At 48.2% G+C, this 19,926-nt stretch overlaps 1 protein-coding gene across 1 annotated transcript in view; it reads left to right on the forward strand.

Moving 5' to 3' along the window:
* The first annotated feature begins 1,159 nt into the window (after positions 1-1,159).
* LOC126529220 (allatostatin-A receptor-like) overlaps positions 1,160-19,926 on the forward strand; it is a 92,146-nt gene continuing 73,379 nt past the window's right edge. Inside the window, exon 1 of the mRNA XM_055069697.2 lies at positions 1,160-1,633. The gene's annotated coding sequence lies outside the window, so the exon portion shown is untranslated. The remainder of the gene's footprint in view (positions 1,634-19,926) is intronic.

Here is a 19,926-nt window from a genome sequence, read left to right on the forward strand (position 1 = left end):
ATCTGCGAAGTGCTGCACGCGCAAAGCTTCTCAAGAAGCTAGCTAGCGTCGACACAACCGGGCGTGCGTTCTTCAGTGGCCTAATCGTTGTAGCGTCGGTCTGCTGTGCTGGGAGACCTGGGTTTAGTCCCGCAGTTTGAGATCCAATTCTTTCATTTTAGGTTCTCAAATTACTTCAATACGACGGCAGCCAGCAAACTGTAAAATATGTTCCCACTCTTATTCACCTTTTAAGCGCATAAGTTATTTTGCAACGCAGCGCAACGCAACGCAGCGCCCTCCGTCGGCAAATGACAGCAATGTTTGCAGAGGAAGCTTCGCTGTAAAATTAGGCAAAATACTTTTTACGAGTCTCGAGGGTCATGGTCCATTCTGCTGTGCGCGAGTTTTACGCCACTAGGACCCAGTTCCGGTAGACGTCAGCTGTGCGGTTCAGTCATTTCAATATCATCTGCACATTTTCCGGAGCAGTTCTTAACAGTAAAATGTACGCAGCCAGGATGGTTTTAGGCAAGACATGTCGAAATAGGGGCTATACGACAGCCAATGTGCTCAAAGTCTGAGACATATATCCGTACGATATCAGGGAAGCTCATATTGGTCATATGAAAGCAATTCAGAAGATGCAGAAGACACAGAAGACAAACGTGAGGCCTGCGCCACTCCGCTGATATCTCTGAGATAAGCTAGATGATATCGCGGTATCTCTTCTTGTCAGCGAGCTAAAGAACAGTTAACGACTCCCTTCAGGAGTCCAATAATGTTGGCTTGTCAAACTCTTTGTATATGCTAAACTCATACGCGCATTAGTGCCTGCACATTAGTTGCTGATGTATTCGAGACATACATCCTTGGCTCTCACCTGCTGCGTTATTTCTTACAGCGCTCAACTTGAGCACTTTTCTTCAACCCTTGAAGACGTAACGCTTTTCTTAAGTGTCGCACGCGTCTATGAACACAGTGTGAGGTGTACGCCTGTTTCAAACGACCGCGCGATCGAGCGTCGGCGAACTTCTGCAGCGGCTGCCGCAGGATGGCGTTGCAGCCGCTCCTTCTCCGGAGCGCCCCATTGGTCCATAATCCCACAATAGCTTCTCTCTCGCTTTATTTCCCCCTCCGCCGCCAATCTAGTGCTCTTGGCCCAAACACTTCCCGAAGCATCAAGTAGATCGCGGCTGGCAATGTAGGCGCGCGAAAGCGCTAGGGAGCGCGAGCGGTAACTTTGTAGGGCGACGCGCTCGCATCGACGTCTGCTCCTCGGCGTCTCCTCATCACTGAGCTCATCACTGAGTCGCCGAAACTCATCCGCGCATAGGACAGCAGCTTCCAATATCATTTCCGCTGACATTCGTCGTGGATGTAAGGAAAAAAAAAGTTCGACGAGAGGACTTCCGACGGGAAAGTGTGTTGTGGCAATACCAGAAGGAGCAGAAGTTCTTCGATAACAAATAGCAGACGGCTTTCAAGTTGCCCGGAACTGGAGGTTTCCGGCTAATAAAGGACGCGAACTTGTGACGTCACGCTCTCTACTTTTCTGAAGACACGGGTCAAGCATATTGCAAGAAGAGAGTTTGGGACTGCGAATCACGAACTGTGCCTCTCGGTTTCTCTATGTATTCGTCACCCTGACGAGGTAAGCGCATTCTCGTTGAATTTCGCGTCCGACAATTCGTAATTGCCTCGACGCCCTCGTGGTTGCGATGCGATCTTTCTCGATAGGATCTTTACTAAGTAATTCACTAAGAATGACTGCTGAGGGAGTTGGTACGAATCAGCGCGAAAATTTGGCAGATGACACCTGGGGTACATTCTGATGATTACCTTCTACTGGCGCATAAGCAGCTGTGCCTTGCATGTTTTTATGCCCTGGTGTTTCTTCAATCATGCGTGATCCAATTTTTGCGCTGTTGCTACCACATTGAACGTAGATGCGACGTAAATTTCAAGAGCCGAGAGCGGACATTCCAGCGCGTTATGAATGTCGGTAATTTAGGATACGCTCTTAAGAGCGAAAATGTTGAATGTTTGAATCTTTCGACCGATGAATGCAAGGCGGTTTTATTTTACCTCTCAATCTCGTGCGCAGCGTCCCACTTATTTTCAAAATGGTTAGCTATGAGCTAATGTTGTGCAAGTTTTTCGTGAATTTAGTAATCGGTGATAGTTGAATCACTAAACTTTCTAAAACTGACAAATGCAACAAACCTATGCTAACAATAGACGCAAAGGGAGACGCGCATTGCTCAAAGCTGTAGCAGTGTTCATAAACTTTTTTGATGCTATGGTTGCTGGGGGGACACATGCCACAGAGTTGAAAGGAAAATATTAGCGCTGAATTCAACGCCGAAATCTGAATGAGCGAGCTGAAGTTGACGGTGTGAAATTCCACATTTCTTGCTCAGGCGCTTTTTTTTTTTTTTGATCTGCGATATATGATCAACTCCACAGGTAGGATAATCCAGGTTCAAGGTATGCCCGGACAGGTGTGAGATATTACGAATGGTAGTTTTGCGCGTTAACTCTCCAAGTTGCTGTTGGAGAAAACATTTATGGAAGAACTTGTCAGAGCGAAGACGTAACACGCTGTCGATGACTACAAATCCTCACCATCTCTCAAATACGTATTTTTGCCCATACGCCCCCGAAACGCATTACTGAGGCTTGCGCTGCTGTAACGTTTCCTTTTTTCTTTGTGTAAAGTTATATCATAAATATTCATGGGCATTTGAAGCATTACCTATCACTTAAAACGCCGCATGTGACATTGCGCAATACACGAAAACTTGAATGCCTTTGAACTCCAACTATGATTGACGCTCGAAGTCAGGAAACATTTCTGCAAGAAGCTGTGAAAGTATGAGATCCAGGCAGAAACACCGGAAGCGTCGTTTTTTTTTTATCATTTAGAAAACACGAATGTTTACTCAGGCACATTTATTTTTCATTGGCAATGCATAAGTTATGGGTTTCAGCAAAAAAAAATAAAAAATGTAGCATCGGTAGTCGTCTTACTAGGCCTGAATGGCTTGCGTTTTTTAACAGAACTGCTACCAAGGCCATACTGTGGCTCGTATATTGTACTTACCCCTTCACTGAAACAACATCTATTTAATGTCACATGGAAATTCTCCGCAGAAACGTAGGAACCATTGAGACAAGCTGAATACGTCTAAACGACGTCTGCCAAATGACCAAAATGTTCGGTCGTTGGGCAGACGTCTTTTAGATGTATTCAGGTCACATTTTGACAAATCCAGGCGGCTTCCAATGCGTGGCCGCGGAATACAGACGGCGTCGCACGGACATGTCGGAGTGCTTTGAAGGGTGCTAAGAGGAGAGAGCACGGCATCGCTGAAACACCGGTGCAACAGTGCTCGCGCATGTTCGAGTGATGCCGTGCAGAGTGCTTTGCTTCGGAGCCAACTCGAATTACTCCTGTTAAAATGAGTGTTAGACGCCGAAATACTCCCTGTACCTTAGATGTGTGATGCTTTGGGCTAATTGGTTTTCCATTTTAGATTGTGTGGTACAGCGCGAAGCAGGGACAAGGGACGCAAGAAAAAAAAAATAAAGAGAACAAGCGTACTCCCAGTACACAACCTCCGAGCCGATTTTAATAAAATTTGTCGAATTCGAGAGGACACGAAAGAGAAGCACTAAATCAGTTTGCATTGATAAAATATTTTTTGAAAACCTTGTGTTAGTTTTTTTGTCTCGCGCTAACAGATTGATTACACCAGAGAAAATGAAGGTCAAAGCTAATATTTCTTTTTTAAAGATTTCGTGCCAGATCCCCAGGGCCGGTACGTCAGTGTGAGGTCAAGGAGTTCAAAGTATTGCCACGTTGCAGTGACGGTGAGGAACCACGCAGTACCAAAACTGTGAGTGACGAATTGGTTGGGCGAATGTGGGACTGAGAAAAAAAAGTAAGAAAGTAAACGGGCACTCACAGCAACAACTATAGCGGCGAGTGAAGTCGCCTGTCGTCAAAACGTGGTCTCGGCTGTTTCCATCGGATATTTGTACATGACTCGATACCAGTGTAGCTTGGTGCTCGCGTTGGTGCTACAATGTACGCTACCATTTGCGCCGCGTACCCCTTCTGATTGGACAATATGCGCTCGCTATGGAACCGGTGACGACATTCGGGAAGGTTTCGATTCATGAAGGCGGCGGGTTGCGCCCGCGGCGAAAACATTGTAATTGCGGTGAGCGGGCGAAAACAACGGTGACCCGAAAAAAAATAGAGAAATAAACAATGCATGCGTGTCATTATTTTTACTTGTCAGTTATTTACTTTATTTATCTGTGTGGGCTCCTGGGGCTCAAGTATAAGTTCCCTGCAACGTGTAATGTTCAATCTGTGGCTCCTTCAGAACGCAGTGCATCCTACTTTTACCCTTAATCATTTACCTAGAACATGGCACACACCGTCGAAGTCCATGACGTCAAGGCTTCCTGGTGCGGGAATTTCTAGGCGGTGGTCGCCTTGGAAAATTCGCGCTTTTTCTTTAATAAATGCCGGACTTTTCTTTCCGATACTCTTTGGTCAAAGCCTATTCTTGCGATAAGTGTAGTGTTTTTGGTTTTGCAGAAGGTCAAATTTACTAATACGGGGGGAATAATTTTTCCCCTTACTGTCTCCTAAAAACCGCAACTTATATTCTAACGACAGTGTACAGCCTCTTAGGCGCCAGTTTCTGCGTTGAGCGTCGGCGTCCCTAGGCGTAACCGAGCGAACGAGCACAGCGAAGGATGAAAGAGGGAACGCGGAGCGTAGCGGCGGATGAGAGACGGCGAGAGCGAACAGAGCGCGAGGAGGAAAGCGGAGGAGGAGAGTATGGCGAAAGGGTGAGGAGGAAATCGCAGTGCCGCACGAGACGGGCTCTAAAGCGGCGAGCGCGCCCGCACCGATCCCACATACGGAAACAAAGCGCAGGGGGTGGGCTTCGGACCCACGGCGCATGCGCAACTTCACCTGCGCCGACGCTAGAGAATGCACCCCCGTGTTGACGCTTTCTTTTTGAACATTGATCGTCCTAACCCGTGAAAGTGCTTCGTCTTCCGCTGCTGCTAAACGAGCTGCCCGAGCAGAGGCTCGGCGCCGCCGCCGATTGGACCGTGTCGTTGAGAATCAAATTGTTTGCTACGACGCAGCGCGAATTCAAAACACCTAAAAGCTGCGCTCGAAATTTGCATTAAGGAGTAGCGTAATCGTCGGTGTTATATTTTTATATTTGTTTTGCTCAGTTACAGAAATGTACTAACAATATTTGCGTTTCCTTAAATACAGCAATTTTTCGAGAATTTGTTTAATTGATGGCTCAAATTAAATATATTGTAGAGAGGTAGAAAAGAGGTGAACGATATACTTACAACGAGTATTTACAGGCGTGTCACAATATAGCCAATCGGCTCAGGACGCTAGACAGGCCTTCATCATCTTCATTTTTGCCTCATCCTTGTGGGCAGGGCTGACAAACTGTCCCGTGACAACTGTCCCGTCTGCTAACGATATACCTAAAGTTTTTTTTTTTCAATGCAGCAAACTTTATCAAAGTCGGCTTAAAGGCGGTGACTGCTGAGGAAAATTGTTTCTCTGTCCCCATTTGTTTCTATATTATATAGTCACATTTGTTTGTATTCCTATTTGGTTGTTCCAATCCTACGGACAGGAGCTCCCGAGTTAGAATGTTCGCACAGGAAGTGTGCAGCCTTAATGTTGCAGCCTTAATGTCCCAAATCACCAATGGATAATTGCCGATGCTTTTCCCGACACACGCCTTGTGTTTAGAAATTTAAATAAATAGAAATAGCAATTTAGAAATAGCTTGTGAACAGATAGCGCGATCCAAATCTTTGATCTGGGTTGCTGAAATAAACAGATATTGCTTGGAAAAGAAATTGATACGCATACCAAAATTTTAAAGAAAATTTCACTAAATAACTTTGTAAATTATTGGGTAGTATACGGCTCGTTTTGCAAATTACAAAAAAAGACATGTAACCAGTACAAATTGTAGTAATGCAAGCCCCACAGCGATTAATCCGCGACCATAGTGACCGTATTAGGTGCAGCAGGTGATGCTCGCAGAGAGCACGGGAAGTTGAGCACGAGTGTGCGTATACATAGTGTAGGATAGGGACGTCAAGGCACCACTGGCTTTGGGAAAAAGAAAAGGGAAGGAACAGCTCGGGGGTTGGAGGTCGGTGATCAGAGAGATACGTGGTGGGGCGCTATAACTTATGAAGCTATTCCAAACGGTTTTTATTCCATTTCTGCAATCAGCCCTCCACGATTGGTCAAACAGATTTCGGGCTACCTCCCCTCTGCCCACCCCATTTCACCTGTCAGTCATGCGACGTCATGAAAACCGCAAACGAAGACAAAAAAAAAACTACCACTATGTTACGACGTGCACGCTCCGATTATGCATGATTAGACCTAAGAAACCAAAAAACAAATATGTATTACCTTTTCCACACTTTTTGTTGCCATCGGTCTATACCGCTATTGGTCAAAAGATTTTGGGCTCCACCCACTTCGCCTTTCGGTCACGGGACGTCTCAAAACCACGAAAACTCGCCAAGCAAAAGTGACGGTTACTCATTAAACGTGCATTAATAAGCCAAACAAAATATTTTTTTTGTAATGCCCGACGGAGACTAGTACCCCATTCCGGGAAAGAATATCGGATGTCTGCCCATAGACCACTCCACAGGCTACTCGGAGCAGTCGGGAAGAACAAAGTTATTTCCGCGCAATAGAGAGAAAAAAAGAACTTTTTGCAGTATAGCGTTGTGGTGGCTTTTGGACACACATGCGACATTACCTGCCAACGCCCCTTTCCCCGAGGATTCGCTGTGGTGGCCGTTTTAACGTCCCGCTGCAGGTCACCACGATTTTCAACCAGCCACTGCAAGCTAAGCAAGCGTAAGCACGCCAATCGCAGACTCACGTGCCATGTCAGCACAAACTGTGAAACGCTGCCGCGCCGGTGCAGGCTATAGTGCACGGAAGCGAACGCCATCTGGTGGTGTTGCAAGAAACCCAGCGGCGGGCGCGAGCAAAGCCACAGCCACAGCAGCAGCACCCGTTTAGTCGGCAGAACGGGGCAAGGATATCTTCACTTTGATACATGATTTTTCCCTATCCCTATGTTTGGTAGGGGGTGCCTAGTCCAGTGCCCTCCTGCCGGGCCGCTTTGGGCTTTGGCCCGACGCGGAGCACGCGACGGTGTATACTTTAATTTTTCGGACCACTGCCAACCTGGTCGCGTGTTGTAGCGCTTGCACGACACGCGACAGCCGCCCCTATAGCATTAAAGCTCATCTTTCAAACTTGGGCGCACTCCCGGACTTACACTCTTAAACAAATGTACATTGCGTTGCACACACAACGATAAGCGTCATCTGCGTTGCTTGCATTTCCTTCCTTGAACACGCTGCCCTCGCTACTTTCCTGTCCAGAATGCTTGATCACGCTGATGACGGGCATGCCGTTCGTTGCTTGGAAGTACCCGGCTCGCCGCGTTAAAGAAAGGAAATGCGGACAAGACAAATGACCATTGCTGTTGCGTGGCAAAAGGGTGTAATTTTGCTTAATTGTGTAGGTGACAGCAGCCACTGCCTTGCTGGATAGATCACCCACAGGAGGGAACCCGTATAACTAATCGGCCTATATGTAGGCCCATCTGTACTACCCCTATACAGATGGGCTGGTTGCCGGCTCCTGTTCTCTGCGAAAAAAAAATGAAATTGGTTAAATTCTGGGGTTTTACGCGCCAAAACCCCGATACGATTGTGAGGCACGCCGTAGTGGAGGACTCCGAATTAATTTCGATCTATTGGAAGTTACTTGTCGTGCACCGAACGCACGAAATACGGGCGTTTTTGCAATTCGCTCCCCCCCCCCATCTAGATCATCCTAGTGCGGCCGCCGTGGACCGACTTTGATCCCGCGCCCTTGGGCTGAGCAGCGGAAAACGCCGAAACCGTTATGCCCCCATGATGGGTCTTCTTCACGAAATTACACGATGAACCTAACCTTAGCTGAATATCCTTGGTGCGACAAATCTGCAACATCAAGCGCGTAACTACATTTTTTAAATGACAATCTTTCGTGCCAACTTTCTGAGGGTTCGGCGCATCTGTTTGGTCGGTTGTTTTCCGGCTTGAGTTGCCCGATCCTGGAGATAATGCAATAGCAGAGCAGACAGACCCTGTAAAGTCATTATATATATATATATATATATATATATATATATATATATATATATATATATATATATATAAACGAGAAGAAAGGGGGTTAACCGAGGGGACCGTTTTTATTAGTCATACCATAAGAGGCCAACAAACACTGACACCAAGGACAACATTGGGGACTTTATATGTGCTTGATAAATGAAATAAAGAAACGATAAATTAATGGAAATGACATTGCATTAAGAAACAACTTGCCGCAGGTGGGGAATGATCCCATAACCTTCGCAGTTCGCGTGCGATGCAATACCGATTGCGCTACCGCGGCGCCGTTTCCCCGTCCACTTTCATTTCCAATAATTTATCGTTTCTTCATTTCATTTATTAGGCACAAGTAATTTCCCCTATGTTGTCCTTGGTGTCAGTGTTTGTTGGCGTCCTATGATATATATATATATATGCTTTTGTGCTTGAAGCTATAACACGACGTTATGTTTAGAAAGTAACTGGAACGCCAAGGCATTTCTCCGCAAAGTTCGGGAATTAATATCTCGAAACTGGTGTCATCCTGAGATTACGTTCGATGTGGGTCTTCGTTGCTAACTCCATGGATAGAATGTGTAAATTGCAATATAGGCAGTAAGGTAATTAGTTAGAAGCTAAATTGGTGATTTTTGGTAATTACTTGAATATGCATTTCAATTTCTTATGCAAATAGTGCCCGCCACATCAAGCGGAACACCTCACGAACTAGAACTGTGGTAACCGCTACCGGCAACATTTAAGAATTTTCGAAAGTGTTCACTGAAACACCCTGTATTCCAATGTGTGCGTCGTATTTTAGTGCTTTTTATCGTCTGCGTAAATGTTGCACGGGCATTGTGACTTACGTCATTTACATATTCAAAGGACGAAAGATTTTAACTTGATATACGGACTCAGTGAGGACGCACATCTGCGTTGCAACGATCCATGTAACGTAGGGTTCGACAAAAACTTCGATGAATGAGGTAGCATCTTCGGAAAAACAACAATGGCTTCTGGTCACTGAACGACTCAGAATTGACGCTTCGGAACAAGCGCAAGTTTCTTGTTCACAATGCCATCTACAAAAGGTCACTGACAATGTCGGAAGTTAATCGCCGCTTCCGAGCCCTTACGGGTTTCTCGTTCGCAATGAATGGCATTGTGAACACTGAAGCCGTGCGCATCGAAGCGCCAGCTAACTCCTTTGTCACTGGCATCTGTGGAGCCCATACGGGTTCCTCGTTCGCAATATAGCATTGTGAACCATGAAGCCGTGCGGTTTCGAAGCGTCAGTTAATTACTCTGTCACCGAGTCCTGTGTCGCTTTCCGAAAATCGAGCAGTTTCGCCCGAAGGGCGTTGCACTGAAAGCGGCGGCAATGTCTGGCGTTGCGCTGAAGCCCCTTAGACGGTATTCCAAGAATAACGGGGCGACGACGTATTGGCACGAGACAGCGCCCGCAACGTAACTGAGATGGTATTCTATAGGAGTTCCCATAGTGGACTGTCCATTTCGGTCGCTTCTGATTGGCTGGGGCCGCTCGTCTCCTTCTCGCTCGTACAGCTGCATCCAATCAGCAGCGGCCGAAATGGACACTCCACTAGGTGGACTCTTACAGAATAACCCCCTCCCCACCCCCTACTGCGGCGTGGGAGAAACAGTGGCGTGGCGTCTCAGTACTTGCCGTCTCTAAATGCTGCCGTCAAGACGGGCGCCACCAGCGGCGTCGCGAGCGTCGCACTTCATGGGTGCACGAGATAAGACGCAAAGAACAACAACAGCAACAACAACAACAAGAAAAATACGAACCCTTCCTCTACCGGAAAATGCGGGTAAGCGAAGCTTGTCCTACATGCACCTGGCCTTCGTCACGCTTAAGTAACCCAGAGCCAACGGCGCCCCATATAGTTCCTTACTATAACAACTAGAGGGAAATCTGGTGCCACGGTCTAAGGAAATTTCCTAACGGGCGCTGTGCTGTCATGGGAATGAAGGTATATGTGTCTGCGAGGCTGGTGTTGGCTGGTGTTGTAAGAGGCTTCGTCTATAACGTGGATATGGATACAAAATCTTCATAGAAGGTTTGCATTCACCCAAGCTACATGTTCCAGTGACGATTATTCTCCTGCAATGCATAACCAAGCGAAGAAAACCAAGAGCAGACGACAAACTGCTCCAAAGCAAGCGCGAATCTTGTCCTCTGTCCTCCAACTTTAGCGGCCCGCTGACATATTTTTATGTTTCATATAATTGTACATGCAATAACAACCTCCCATAGTTAGACAAAACATGTTTTTGTGTTGTAATAAATCTAAAACAGCTTTTCACGTGCTGTTTTAGTAGAAACTGAATCATTGTGACAGACGGAAGGGTCTTGACAGGCGCGCCTTCAAGGTGTCCTGGCTCTTCGAGAACGATGCCAATCCGAAGTCACAACATGCCGGCATTCCCATGCATACCACAGCACATGAGTGCCACATTTCCCTCTAGGTAATGTAAAGAGAAACTCTATGAGGGTGCCGGATTGCTTCGGCCTCCCTCTCCCTCAGCACGGGATCTTCTTCTCGTTGCTGTCGGATTACCGGGGCTCGGGCAGCTCTAAAGGCGCATCAGTAGTCCGACGTTATCGGCCTGCGGGCGAGCGCCGTTAGATATCGGGGGCGTCGGAGCGCGTTGGCCGCATCTGGTTACGTTGGCGGCCACCGCCAACGCAACTATCAGCGCAACCATCTGCTCGAACTATAGACGCTGTTGTTCTCAGCAACGTGACGTAACGTGTGGGCGTGTTCACGCTACGTCAGACTATATTTAGGCCTTAACGAGTGGATCGGCGCGCCGACGTCGAGCCCTTTCACGGGCGAGTTCTCGCTGCCTCTCGTAGAACGCTGCCAGTTCCTCGGGTCAAAGCACAACGCGTGGCCTTCCCATCCGATTTCGGAGAATTAACTAAACGGAAACGAAACCGGCGCAGTGCGCGCGAGACACCTTCCCGCTTTCTCCCTCCCCGGCGGAAGTGAAACGGCTCTGATTGGTTGCGAGCGTGGCGTGAGCGCGCGCCTATGCAGCTGAAATTCTTGCTAATGACTCACGCTCCGGCGCCGGCGCAGCTGTCAACTCATCCGACCGCCCTTTCCCGCTGCTCCTCTGCCCTGGTAGCAACAGTTTTTGTTTCTTTTGCGTGACCATGAAAAAAGCCACTTGTCAGCCAGTACAAGGTTTGCTTGAAGAAACAGAAACCTGTCAGTGTTTGTAGATTGAGATGCAGGGTCAGTTCTACTCAGAAGCGCCACGCTGTGAAACTCGCAGATGTATTTGCAAACTAGGAACGCTAGTGTTTGCACGCACTACCATCGTGCCTGCAGCAGAAGTCATAACGATGCCATGGTTCCTCTGCAGAGCCTATTGAGCGGGGTGGCTGGGTGCGCCCGCTCTCTCGAGCGGGAACGACCTTAAGCGCGACGGATCATTCGTTAAAGGACTTGGAGATTTTAGCAAGACGGCATCGCGTCATTAATGCACTAGCATTTTATGGCTACTTCCATCGGAAATTGGTCCATCCGTCCGCCTATCTGTAACGCGTGACATGATGCGCTGCTTAGGTATAGAGAGAATCAACTTTTAATGAGCCCTTAGTAAAGGTTGGTGCGCGCTGGCACCAAACGGGGTGGAACCTTCTTCTCAGGTCCCATATGCGTCCAGCAGTTCTTGGCCCCTACCCACCAGCGCGAGCTGGGTCGGTAGGTTGGGGCTGTACAACAAGGTCTCCCATCGCTCGGGGGGGTTGGGGCTGGGGAGGGGGGCAGGGTTGGTGGGGGGTCCTTGAGCTTAGTGCACTCTGCAAGATGTGTGCTAGAGTGCCTTCTGATCATCTGCAAAACTGGCATGAAGTGTCATGATCTGCTGGGAACATCTGGTGCAATAGCACGGGATGCGCTAGCGACCCGGCTTGCGTGCGTCGCACGATCGTTTGCTGCCTTCGGCTGAGTTGCGCATGCGTACGGGGAAACCTACATCTGCCGCTTCTGTACATTTGGGTGATGTCTTTGTAACTTGTCACGATGTGCGGTAGCTCTGGCTCGTCCTCAGCCCGGATTGACAGTTCTCGGGCATAGTGGTCGGCTAGTGCGTTGCCTTCCACTTGCGAGAGAGCCAGCACCCACACGAGCTCAACGGCAGTCCCGGTGATTTGCGTTTGGTGAAGATCGCTAGTGGCGCGGGAGAGATGTTCCCCTTGCGGTAGCTTGCGCAGGCGGTTTCGGAGTCTGTGACCACGGTCCTCACTCCCGGTTGTGCTAGTTCGAGGGCCACGGCCACTTCTTCTGCTTCGGCTGTATTCGTCGTCCGTATCGACGTGCCTGTGACCTGTTTATCGATGGTGGTGACGACCGCCGTTGCTCTGGTGCCGTGCTTGGGAAGCCAGGCGTACGCGAAGAGAACCTCGGGGTCCTCTTCGAGCTGTCGAGCCAGTGGCTTGGCCCGTGCAGAGCGTCTCTCGTCGTTCCTCCCTGGCTGCATGTCTTAGGTATACACGGAGACCTGTACGGGGGGTATATATGTCATGAGACCAGACGCGTTCGGATACGTCAGAGACGTACATCTCCAAGATCAGCGACCAGAAACAATGCTTACGCACTGTCTAACAAGTCTCACTAGGGAGTTTCTGCAGTAATCTTAAGTTAGCGAAATTAAAATTGAATTCCGGAGTTTCGCGCGCAGAGAAAGAATTCACAAGGGAAAGGCAGGGAGGTTAACCAGGCTGAGCCCGGTAGGCTACCTTGCACTGGCGTAGGGGGAAAGGGGATTGAAAGAGGAGAAGGAAGAAAGATTCACAGCTTGCAGTCTTACACATAGAAGCATTTATCGCTGAGTCACTCACAGGCGGCCATACGGCCTGGTGCATTCCAAGAAATGATTTCGCGTGCAGAAATCACGATACGATTATGAGGCACGCCGTATTAGGGGGGAACTCCGGAATAATTTGGGCGTCCTTTAACGCCCACCCAGTTCATAACGCTTGAGCTTCGCACTCCACCGCCGTCGAAATGTGGCCTCCGCGACGGGGATCGAACCACGACCTCGAGCTGCTGCAGGGCGACGGTGTAGCCACTTGATTATCGCGGTGGGTGTGAAGTAAGTAAACTCCACCACTGCTGCTTTCTTTCCCCACATATGGTGTTCGCCCCTCCCCCCCCCCCCCCCTTAATCCATTATGACCTGTGATAAAGCTGCCGGTGCTGTCTTCCTCAAATTTTGCAAACCATGAAAGAATAACCCAAATATCACGTCCTCAAAAATTATCGAGAAGTATTGATTGGTTCTCAGGTTACAATGGTGTAGTACATCTAGTACCCTGGGTGCATGGGGTTTCAATGGCCAAGACACTTGTCATTGCGCTCCTACCTCATCGTATGAAATTTTCGAACCACCCTCTTTCGAGCTACAAAGTAGCCCGTTGCACTTCTAACATCTCTTCATGATGCTCGGGCGTGACAAAATTGGCATCGCAGCTGTCTTCTGATTTTTTCCGGGGGTAGATACCGTGTCCATCCACCGTGAGCGTCCAAATACACATACATCATACGGAGCCAAGAATCACTGACACCAAGGACACATAAGGGAAATTACTTGTGCCTAATAAATGAAATAAAGAAACGTTAAATAAATGAAAATGAAAGTGGATGAAAAAAACAGCTTGCCGCAGCTTGGGAACGATTCCACAACCTTCCCATATATGACGTAACTCTCAGAAGGCAAGGCAACGCCGACATCGCGGGTGCGGCTATGATCTTCTCACTAATGCTATTTCAATGAAGCCATTTTCGTGGAATATTGTTGCACGTTTTACTAACCTACACTAACCGCTGACGTCGTTCATGGCAAAAGCGTCGGTGTTTTGGTCAGCACCTTCCTCCTCATCCGTATCTTCAGCCGGTTCTGGCGGCACCATCACAACATCGATGTCCTCTTCACCTTTGCTGCCCCACGGCCGCTGGCCTCACTCTCAATTGGATCGAGAGCATCGCGCAATGGACATAACGGCATCCTCAAAACGGCGCTCTCTGTTCATGCTGCAACACAACAAAAGAAAAGAAAGCGCCTATTTGTAACTGCAACTGCTAACGTCCGCTGTACTATATCAAGTACACCAAACTTACAATGCGTCTTCTGTTTCTTGAAATGAAGCCACAGATTGTAGAGTTTTTTTCTCACACGCTCAACATGTGTACTAATAAAATAAATCAAATAAATTATGGGGCTTTACGTGCCAAAACCACTTTCTTATTATGAGGCGCGCCGTAGTGGATGACTCCGGAAATTTCGACCACCTCGGGTTCTTTAACGTGCACCTAAATCTAAGTACACGGGTGGTTTCGCATTTCGCCCCCACCGAAATGCGGCCGCTGTGGCCGGGATTCGATCCCGCAACCTTGTGCTCAGCAACCTAACACCATAGCCACTGAGAAACCACGGCGGGTAACATATGTACTAAACACTATGAAAAGCACAACGCAAATGTGTAAAGCAGGTGAGCGGAAATAAATGAAAAGCGAGTACACATCCCGGTTCGTCAGGAGTCCGTAGTATTGCATGAATTAACGAGACATTTTTAGATATGGATTAAACAGTGGATCCCACCCAGCTTTCCTGTGTATGTGCGCGCCCTCTGGGTACAAGAAATGAAAACAGCTAAAACAGCTAAAAGGACAACGCTGGCGTTGTCCCGTGCGTGTCTGTTTCCTATGATGGCGCCGATACGTGCTGGAACCCCCTATACCGTCATCCTGCACCAACTGGCCCAGCAAACCAGACCACACATTTCAGCCGTTCAAGATGTAGGGATGCAAAACCCAAGTGTACTAGCTCTAGTACAGTGGGCGCTTATGGCTAATAAAATGACTTTCCAACAATTCAGACAATAGTGAGTGCTACACTTATAAGCGACCAAACTTGTGCACTTTAGTTCGTCATATATAGCTATAAACCAACGTGAGAAATCAATGCAGCGACACCTTTCGCAGGGACAATTATAGACGCCGCACCACTTCCGCACGACAACGGAGGACCGGTGTGCCTACAAGGACGAGTGTTTCCGAATCGGAAACATTTTTTGCAGGACTCGAGTGCTTCGCGCCCGCCTTTTCGGCAATTACCAGCCGGGCCACGGATGGCGAGGGTCTTTTATTCGGCGGCCAAGCGCCGTCAGCATAACGACCGGCACATTTGCGTCCCGTTGCGCGGCGGAGTAATTTTCCAGGTTTTGGGTGTAGGACGTCGAAAGCCGTTGCTCTTGAAACGTCGACGCGGAAGCACGAGTTGCCGTAATTAAAACTTTTTCTCATTGATCCCTAAACTCGCTCACGCTCGAAAAGAGAGCTTGCGGTAACGTTGCCTCGTTGGAACGCGAGCGCATCGATCTCGAAAGAGTGATTAATTTTCTTCACGGCGCGGGAAAGTCGAGGAAATGTCACGGCTCTAGATCCAAAACGGGAAAAGAAAAAGCATGAAATGTAGAACGGGGCTGAACAATCTCGTGAGACACGTTTAATCCACATATTCCCTTCGTTTTGCAGTACTAAGTACGTGTTAAATATGGCCCAGCGCGCAGCCTGTTAATTACAAACCGAATAGGGCTTGCAGTAGAAGCTCCAACATAACGTGCCGCCATACCACTCGCGCCCTGCTAGTTGCGTAAGCGTGATATATGGTTCTTCATTTAGGGAACTGTCCCGTAATACGTCTCGCGCGCTTGCGCACCGAATGAAATATCGCACAGTGGAAGGCGATGCCATGCTGTGAATTACGCAACTTTGCAGCGTTGCTGAAGAACTCAAAGGCCTCGGCCCACTGCGGAACGCTGGCCTGGTGAACGCGATGTTGCTGCCTGGAACGCTGACCACGATTAGACCTAAAAAAAAAAGGAAGAAAGCTTGTGGGCTCTTATTCGGGTATAGTTCATAGTATTAGATCCTTTGTGGCATTAATCCTGCCTATATTTAAAGCGACAGCTTTACTGGCCGCGAACTTGCGATTTCGCCGTGGCGGTGCTCCGAGAAGGCATATGACGTCAGAACGCGTTCCTCGTCGTTGCGCTTGTCTCCGCTCGCTTCACCAGCTGCGTCGCATGCCTGATAACATGTCGGAGGATTGAAAAGGAGAGCTGGCGTGCGCCGCAACCACAGTTGAGGCGGCAGTATGGACGGCGACAATTCCGATAAGCAGGACGACGCCTGCAATCGACATCGGAACGAGATGAAGAGGAAACGAATCGCCCAGGAAACAGACGAACAGCGCGCCGAACGACTGGCTAAACGCCGCAACGTAGCCAGACAACCAGACTAACCTGGACTTGCAATCAAGATTAACCAAGGCGCCTGTGCCTTAGCATTCGCTACGTATATCCTGGCATAGCCGAGCTAAGCCACTGCCAATTTTTTTTTTACGAATACTCTATAGCTACCGTGTTAATTCAAGGCGTACAACTGCAAAATAGTTAATAGAGATTCTTATCTATGCCATATTCTCGCCAGCGATACAGGAATACGGTAATACTCTAATACAGACGTTGACAGTGATTTGCATGCGACATAGCAGCACTCGTGGCGACACCTTCTGGCGCATCTGTCAATCAACCAAACTTTGTTATGAATGTTTAGGCGTCTTATATATTAGTCCTGTTGTAAAGGAAAGAAGACCCTGCATGTCTGTGACTACGTGGCCGGCGACGCTTCGCGCGAACGTTGAAGTCGAACGTGGTTATTGACTGCAACTACAACGCCGTGCAATATCTGCGATTAAACTGTTGTCGATTTTCGTAATCGGCGCGATAAAAACGGGGACACGGGCAGGAGACGCAGGGAGGAGACGCAGGCACCACAATCGCTTGGTGTCCACTCTTTATCGTGATGGTAATGTGATGCCACAATGTCATCTACCAACTAGCTCATTTATTAGCCCTTCTCTTGCTTCGTCTACGATGTCATGACATTCTTTCGAGAACAATTAATACGTTATACTTAAAAAAAATATTGTGGGGTTTTACGTTCCAAAACCACTTCCTGATTATGAGGCACGCCATAGTGCATGGGGACTCCGGATATTTCGACCACCTGGGGTTCTTTAACGTGCACCTAAATGTAAGTACACGGGTGTTTTCGCATTTCGCACCCATCGACATGCGGCCGCCGTGAACGGGATTCAATTCCGCGATCTCGTGCTCAGCAGCCCAACACCATAGCCACTGAGCAACCACGGCGGGTCATTAATACGGTATATTAACAACGTAGAGCTGCCCGTGTTTTTTTTTTTTTTTTTTTTTTGCCGTTCACGGAAAAATTAGGCGCCTGGTCAGACGCTCTTTCATACGGTGACGCGGCGTGGCTGAATCTGCATTACGAACATGACATGGCGTGGGATAACACGGCTGTAGAAGTTCGACGTTGACGCGATAGATGCAGATAAGAAAAGGAAGAGAAGAAGAAATACGCGATGAAATTGTGGATTTACACTGCACTACCACGGGGGGGGGGGGGGGGGGGGGGGGGAGGGTGCATTTGCGTAGCCGCAATATCTGCCTCAACTGTAGCGCGGCCCCAATTGCATCCATGCGAGCTCACATTTGGGCGAGCTTGTAAACAACCATGCATGGTGGGAAAAAATAAAAGTCGAAGTGTATACCGAAAGGTGGAGCACCGCTTGCGATAGCAAATTATGAGAAAGCTATACGAACAAACCATAACAGTTTTACCGGACATATAAGCTGGTAAACATTACGGCACTTAATAACAGGCTATAGTAGAGTAGACAAATGTGGGCCCGTATTCGCAAAAAGTTCTTACGCTAAAAGCGTTCGTGCCAGCCAATAGTGATTTTGGACATATTATTAGCGAAAGGGATCAACCAATGAAAAACAGCAGTAACGAACGAAAAGCTTTATGAATTCGACCCATGGTCTCTGGAGCGCGCGGAATATCTCGACCATTAATGTGCACTAAAAGAGATGTAAACTGAACTGTGAACTGCAGATAATGTTTACGGGGCTTTTTAAAAAAGTAAGCGTTGCGAGCTTTATGCTGACTACTCTAGACACGTCCAATGTCTCTCCTCCCGTCGCCACGCCGAATAAAAGAAATCACATTTTTGCTCAGGCAGTGCCGACAACTTGAGCTGCTTTTCGTTATCAATTGCACGAAGTCTAAACCGCACAGACACCTCAAATCTCCTTACTGACCGCATATATCCGTATACTCTTCTTGCACAAAAAACTGTGATGTTAAAATTATTGACAAAAAAGAAAGAAGAAAACACAAAAATATGAGAAGTGACAAACAAATGCGTCGACCGACCAACAAGGAAGCTCTCGGCGAACGGCGTTTATGGTAGCGTGGACGTTTCGTGAAGGCTTCAAGACGACAGGAGGTTTTTACGAGGCCTAACTTCGCCGTTCAGTTCGCTATGCCTCCTGTTTCTTTTATACTGGAGGCCAATTCCTCTTTTTTTTTTTTGCAACCTCGGACTTTTGCGTGTCTAGAAGAAAGAACAACGCCATCAGTGCAGCGAACATCCATTTTCTCGGTTGTCGGTGTACGGGGAAAGGCGGAAGGGGCGCGGTCGTCGGAACTGCCGGAATGACTTGGATTTCTTTGCTTCCTTCATTTCTCAGCGCTTCTTCCCCGCGCAGCAAGAAAGCCACGCGGGGAAAGACACCGCCCGAGAACGGCGCGGGAAGAAGACAGGCGCGAAGCTCATAACGGGCCATCGTACACGGCAATTCCGCGCCGTCTGTCTGGATCGTGGAGAGGATTGCCCGGTAGGAGGAAAGGAATTCCAGCAACAGTCGGGGAGCCGAGAAAGTGTTCATTCGCTTTGGCGATGCCCTTTACGGCACCCAGGAAGTGACCTTTAGCAATTCGCGCCTCTTTCTCTTTAACCTGTCAACCTTCCGTCTACACGGCTCTATCGTTCATTTTCTTTTGTTTCCCCACGTTTCTACCTTTTTGTTTTCTTGCGCTGAGTGCCACGCACTGCCCCTAGCAAATCCATCGGCCGGCAAGAGCTTTCCTGCGGCTTTTCGGTGCGCAGGAAATTCATTCGCGTAAAACAACACACGGATTATCGAAAGCTTCTAGATTGGAGAAATAAAAATGAAATTCTGCGGTATTACGCGCCAGAACCACGATCCCAACGTGAGCGACGCCGTAGTTTGGGGGAGACGCGTGTTTAATTTTGACCAAACTCGTGTTCACAACACGGACCTAAATCTATAGGATTTAGGTCCGTGTTGTTGTCACGTATATTACACTGGCATTTCTTGCGTTCTGGCCTCATCGAAATACGGCCGCCGCGGCCGGGTTCGAAAACGCAACGCCACAGTCACAAAGCTGTTCAATGGCAGCTGCGAAGACGTTCAGAGTTATTCGCGCACGCGACTTTAGGAGCAAAAGAAAGAGAGAGAGAGAGAAAAAAGAAAAAGAAACAAGCATTAGTGACATAGTTATTGTGAGCGACACACAGAAACAACCTTTCTTCTTCTTTTTTCGAAAGGTTGCCCGCACGAATGATGCAATTTGCGACAGAACTGCACAAAGAGCGCAAAACGCACACGAATCAATTAAGTTCGGTTCGTACGTAAAGTCCAGCACGAACCGCTGAAAACACCCGTGTAACCAACGTTGCAGGTCAAGAGGGCGGCCAGCA

This window comes from Dermacentor andersoni, chromosome 8, assembly GCF_023375885.2.
Source record: "Dermacentor andersoni chromosome 8, qqDerAnde1_hic_scaffold, whole genome shotgun sequence".
NCBI lineage: Eukaryota > Metazoa > Arthropoda > Arachnida > Ixodida > Ixodidae > Dermacentor > Dermacentor andersoni.